This window comes from Tupaia chinensis, unplaced genomic scaffold (assembly GCF_000334495.1).
Source record: "Tupaia chinensis unplaced genomic scaffold, TupChi_1.0 Scaffold000302_1, whole genome shotgun sequence".
Taxonomy (NCBI): domain Eukaryota; kingdom Metazoa; phylum Chordata; class Mammalia; order Scandentia; family Tupaiidae; genus Tupaia; species Tupaia belangeri.
Window position 1 is genome coordinate 194,610 of NW_006159792.1, and position 6,584 is coordinate 201,193.

Below are 6,584 nucleotides of genomic sequence, written 5' to 3' on the forward strand. Positions count from 1 at the left end.
GCTCACAGTTCGGTTGAGTGGAAAGGCAGCCGCTCTGCGTTCATCACCACCCCCTCTCACCCACTGGGCCTCTTAGGACAGGAGAGACCATTGGTTTCCAGCGATGCTGACCTGGAGTCCCTAGAGAGCTGAGCCCATGGGTAGACGAGGAGGTGGGTGTGTCCCCAGGCAGGCTTCCTTCTGCTACAGTGAGACCTGTCCTGTCTTGTCCCTCCGTCTGCATGTGTGGCAGCATGTGGGCTCACACGTGTGTGCACACACACCAGAGAGACGGGCTAAGACTGCTGTCTAGATGGCTGAGGAAGTAAGAGCTATGGGTTACATGAAGCTTCTGGGGTCTTGGAGATTGCGGAGGCACAAGTTCATCTCCCGGAGTTTCCCCTAACTCCTGCAGGGGTGGGTTGTCTGTGGTGCAGGAACCAACAGTAATCCCTGCCGGCAACTCTCGGGGCTGGGTGAGGCTGGGGGGATGGGCAGGGAAGGTGAAGGTCCCTGATACTACATTTGCTTTGCTACCCCAACCCTTACTTCCCTGCTAGGAAAAGTCATTCTTAGGAAGTTGCTCGGCATGATGGCAACTTCCAGAGCTGGCTCTGGAGGAGACGATGCCCAGCCAGAGGGCCAGGAGATGGTCTAGGGCTTTCTGCCCCTCTGCTCTGTCTGAGAGAAAGAGGCTTTGGAGCAGGACACTTAGAAACAGATCATTCTTGGTTGCAGTGGTCTGTCCTGTGCGTTGTGGAGCGTCTGTCTAGTGGCATCCCTGGGATCTCCCTACGAGACACCAGGAATACTTCCTTCCTTATTACGACAATCCAGAATGTCTCCTTTCCTAGAGGAGAAATTGCATTGAGAACAGGACTTTGGAGCAAAGTCTTAAAACAGGGGTCACTTTCACTGCCTGAGATGCTGCTGCCTCTGGCTCCCAATGCTGCCCCACACCTGGACCCGTGTCCCAGAGCACCCTTCCCCATCTCATGACTTATTAACTGTTGGGACAATTAAAAAGAGAGGGATTACAGGGACCATCAGATGGTGTAATGGTTACATCACTGGACTCCTATGTGGTTGACAGTGGTTTAAGTGCCAGACCCAGTGGTTTTAAACTCATGCTGGGTGCATGTGTGTGCATGCCCACGATACCACGAGAAGAATGGAAGAGAAGGGATTGCAGTGTGGTCGCCTCCCCTGGAAGGTGATTTCTTGCTTTTTGTGTCTCTGTCTCTCTGGTTAGCCTGTATGCCCTGTAAGAAAAAAACTCTTTCTCTAAAAAAAAGAGAGAGAGGTGTCATAAAGTCTTGGCATTCTTCAGGAGCTCCAAGATCTGTGGTAGCCTGGAAGGCTTCCAAGGTGGAGGTAAGGGCTGACCGTGAAGAATGGCTAGACTCTTTGCGAGGGAGATTCAGGTGGAAGTGACAGCAACAACAGAATAGTCTCACAGCTCAACTTACTGAGGCCTGCCAGAAGTGAGGACCGGAAGATGAGATGCTTTTCTCACTGTCCACTCTTTCCCCATTTCTGGCCTCAGCTGACCTAGCTACTCTTCCCACTCCTCCCTACCTGTTGAGGGCTGAGAGGAAGATACCATAGGAAATGTCATGACATTGAGAAAAGTTGGATGTACCAGGAAAAGGGGAAGCAGGAGAAAAGACTGAGGCTACTGAGGTGTCATTTGGACAGAAGTTTTCCCCTTCTGCTCAAATTTCCAGTCTACTTGTTCCCACAATCAAAGGGGCAAAGAACAGATCCCCAACCTGAAATTCACACTGCACCTTCTGTAGATCCATCGTTCCCACTTTCTCTGCTAAACCCATACATGCTGTGGCCAAAGCCTTGTTTTCCACTCCCCCAATACATCTGGGCTTGCTGCTTCTAGGCTTTTCTCAACACACTTGTCCATCCATCCTGCCACCATCTTGAATAATATGGAGTTCATGGAGCTCTACATTCTGACCTAACTAATTAATCTATATCCTTGTGTTGGTAGTTGACAAACTGGGGCCTATCTATATTTTGGAAAAAAAAATCTAAATACCTTAATCACAAAGATCTGGGAATTTTAAGACACCAAAAGACAGAGAATAGTCAAAATAGCTGTATTGTTGTCTTTATTTTCTGTCGAAGTTATTGGTCAGACATGTAGAGCTGTCACCTACATGTACTGCTTCCACCTTTTTGCTTGAAGGCGGGATTATCGATGGTCTGAATGGCTCTGGGCCCTGAGCTGCCTTTGCTATCTGAGAGATGAAGAATAATCAACAGGGGAGGTCTTATTCCTGGCAGTTGCCCCCACCACAGAGATATGTGTTCTGACTTTCTAACTCCCACTGTTTTTTCTCAAAAAACATCGTAGCTCTAGAAGGACTGCTAGTCAAAACTCTTTTTGCCTCATTTGGGATCGCAACTGGCAAATTTCTCTCTTTCTATAGCCAATACAAGAAAAGCTTTTAGCATGGAATTTGCAGACACGACATACTTTTTCTTTATTAGGGAGGAAACACAGAGTCTGAGGTGTGAGAGAGCAGGCCCAGAAAAAGAGCAACTGACCAAGTCCCAGCCTCCTAATCCCTTCAGCTTCCCCTCAGATGGGCAAATTGTAATGGTACGCCAGAAACCTTCCCACTGCCTGTATAGCTTTCTCATAGTTTCTTGGCCAGTTTGGGTTAGCTTGCTTCTACTTCTGGGTTTTTATTTATTGCTCCTCCTTTTTATCCTGGAAAACCTTTCTGGACCTTTCTGACAAGTATAGTCTAACCCTCCTTCAAGGACTGACGGCAGCCCTCACCTTCACCTTGAAGTCTTCCTGTCTATTCTTGTTCTTGGGGCTTCTGGGGAATGGCGAGTCTCTGTGATGTCTTCCTTTTTAACTCTCCTAGTAGTTAACTTTGAACTTGGAAGATTGTATCTGCTCTGGTCCCACACCTATCAAGTCTGGAAAACATGTCAATCTCCTCTAAAGTAGTTATGCCAGGAACATGTATGTTTCCAGCCAATGCCACTTAGCAGGGTGACATTGTATAATGTGCTTAATCTCTTTGGGCCTCAGTTTTCCTTGACTGCCAAATAGCTGAGGGTGTTGCTGAGATTAAATGAGATAAAGTACATACCTAGGACACAGTGGCAGTAGTTAAAAACTAGTGAGTGGAAGCAGTGGTTTTTAGGAGCAGCAAGGTAGCCTGGCCAGGAATAGAGAAGGAGTAAGAGGTACGCCACTTTTTGGAGCCATTAAAAGGAATTTTGTGGGGGCAGGCCCAGTATTCTAGTGGTTAAGGAAACCAGATCCTACATGGTCAACTGTGAATCAAGTCTCAGCCCTAGTGGCTTGAAAAACACAATGGTCATGTGTGTGTGTGTGATGGTGTGTAAGTCCCAAATCCTGACAGAATGAAGAAATGGAGAAGAAGGGATTGTGGCAGGACTATGCCCCACTAGGTGGTGCTTTCTCTCTTGCCCGCTCTCTGTCAAGTGTATGTGCCCTCTAGCACATATACCTACACAATTAAAATGAATTTTGCATTGCAATAAGGTATACTATTCTTCAGTGAAGATGGATAAATCGTAGAGGGCTTATTGCTTCTACTTAGTTTTCCATGAAGATGATGCCCAGCATAGGCAGCACTTTATTCCCAAACCCTATTAGGTGAAATGCCACATGATGAAATACAAGACTAAACTCATGTGGGACACCTGATATCCTAAGAGGATATGTAACACCAACAAAAGAACACAGTAATTCTCTGGTAAGAGATACTAAAGAAAAGAAAATCTATAAACTGCCAGAAAAGGAATTTAAAACAATAATCTTAACGAACCTCAATGAAATATAAGAGGATATAGATACATGATTCAATGAAAGGAGTAAAGCAATTCAAGGCCAGAATAAGAAATTCAACAAATAATAAAAATAATAATAAAAAAAGAACTAACTAGAAATCCCAAATGTCTGCACTCTATGGCAGAAACTGAAGGACTTGAAAGCATGGAAATAGATAGAGTAATGATGGATACCAGAAGCTGCTTGGGGGTGTGTAGATGTGTTCATGAGAAAATTTTTAATGGACAATAATGCATATAAATAAGGAGAAGAGGCTATGGGATGGTATATCACAGAAGAATAAAAAATACATGCAATTTGATACCTATTTCAAAAAACAAAACTAGTAGAACTATTAACAAATGTGTACATGAAAGAATGTTCAATATAAAAAAGGTAAATATATGTTGATCCTTGATTTAATCATGCATAGTATGCATGCCTTAAAAAGTACTGTATATTCCACAAACATATACAGATTATATGTAAACAAGAATTCATAATAATAATAAAAAAGAAATCTTATAATTGAAGAACTCTGCAAGTGAAATTTTAAAAATACAACAGCTTCACTGGAAGACCAGATGAGCAGGAGAAAGAATCCTTGGACTTGAAGATAGGCCACTTGAGTTAATACAACGTGACAAATAATAAATAAATAATAGTGAAAGAGTAAAGAAATGTTTTCATTATTGGAGTTTCAGAAGAAGAAGAGGTAGAAAAAGAAATAGAAAAAATGTTTAAAAAATAATACTACAAAACTTCTTAAGTCATGGAATAAATACATCTGTATACAGGAAGCTCAACTATCTCAAAATAAAATAAATAACAAGTTATAACTTTAGAGATCACACAAATACATAGAAATTGAACAATATGGGAACCAGCAGTTAGCGTAAAGGCTATGTCGCTGGACTCCCACGTAGTCGATCTTGGTTCGCATCCCGGACCCAGTGGCTTAAAACTTACGCCGGGCGCGTGTGCGTGCATGCCCACCCAAGATCCTGAGAGGAGAATGGAGGAGAAGGGATTGAGGTGTGACCATCCCCCCAGGGGGTGATTTCTCGCTTTCTACCTCTGTATCTCTCTCTGCCTGTCTGGCGAGCGCACGCGCCCTGTAGCGAAAACCTCTCCAAAAAAAAAAAAAAAGAAAAAAAAGAAAGAAACTGAACAACATGATTCGGAACAACTACTGGGCCAATGAAGAAATTGAGCACATTAAAAATTGAGACAAATGAAAATGAACACACAATATGCCAAAACCTATACTATTAAGAGGAAAGCATGTATGTTCGTGTGTGTGTGTGTGTGTGTGTGTGTGTGTGTGTGTATCTCAAAAATGGAAATATTTCAAATAAACAACCTAATTGTACACCTTAAAGAACTGGAAAAGCAAGAAAGAAACTAAACCCAACTTAGCAGAAGAAAAGAAATAATAAAGAATAGAGCAAATGTAAATGAAATTGAGATCAAACAAATTGCAAAAATTAATAAAACAAAAATTTATCTTTTTGGAAAAGATAATCAAGATTGATAAACCATTAACTAGACTAGCTCAGAAAAAAAAGGAGAGAAAATCACTATGAATAGCACTGGAAATTAAAAAGGAAATATTGAAACTAATAATGCAGAATATAAAAGATTATTTAAAAACTATTATGAACAACTGCATAGTTGTTTGTCAAAAAACTGGAAAATTCATAAACTCTCGGATACATATAACCTACTAAGATTGAACCAGGAAGAAATGAAATACCTAAACAGACCAATAATAAATAATGGTAGTAATAAAATTCATCCCCATAATGAAAAGCTCAGGCTTCACTGCTGAATTCTGTCAAACTTTGAAAGAAGAACTAACACTATTCTCAAAGTATTCCAAAAAATGAGTAGAGGAAATCTTCCCAACTCATTTTATAAAATCATCTTTACCTGATCCCAAGACAAGACAAAACACGACAAAAAAGAAACTACAGACTGGTATCCCTAGGAAATAGAGCTGCAGTAATCCTTGCCAAAAACACTAGAAAACTGAATTCAAAAGTACATCCAAAAGATTATACACCATGATCAAATAGGATTTATGCCAGGAATGCAAGGATGGTTTAACATATGCAAATCAATAAATGTGATACACCAGATCAACAGAATGACAAATAAAAATAGTACTATCAATAGATGAAAAAAATCATTTGATAAAATACAACATTCCTTCATGATAAAAACACTCAGAAAATTAGTTATAGAAGACATGTACCTCAACACAATAAAGGCCAAACAAATCCACAGCTCACATCATAATGAACAATGAAAAGTTGAAAGCTTTTTCTCTAAGAACTGGAGCAAGACAAGGATGTTCACTTTCACCATTTTTACTAAGCATAGTAATAGAAGTCCCAGCCAGAGCAATTAGGCAAGAGAAAGAAATGAAAAGCATCCAAATTGGAAAGGGAAAAGTCAAAGTCAGTCGAACTGTATTTGTTTGAGATGGCATTAAAATATATATATATATATATATATACACATATATATATATTGCTATAGGGCATGTGTGTGTGAGTGTGTGTTTGTGTGTGTGTGAGAGAGAGAGAGAGAGAGAGAGAGAGAGGGAGAGAGATAACATCCTCTGGGGGCAGGGATGACCACCACACTACAATTCCTTCTTCTCTATCCTCTTCTATGGATTTTGGGCAAATATGCACACATACTGGTGTGTCTTTTAAGCTGTTGAATCCAGGACACGAATCACTCAGTTGGCCATGTAAGATCCACT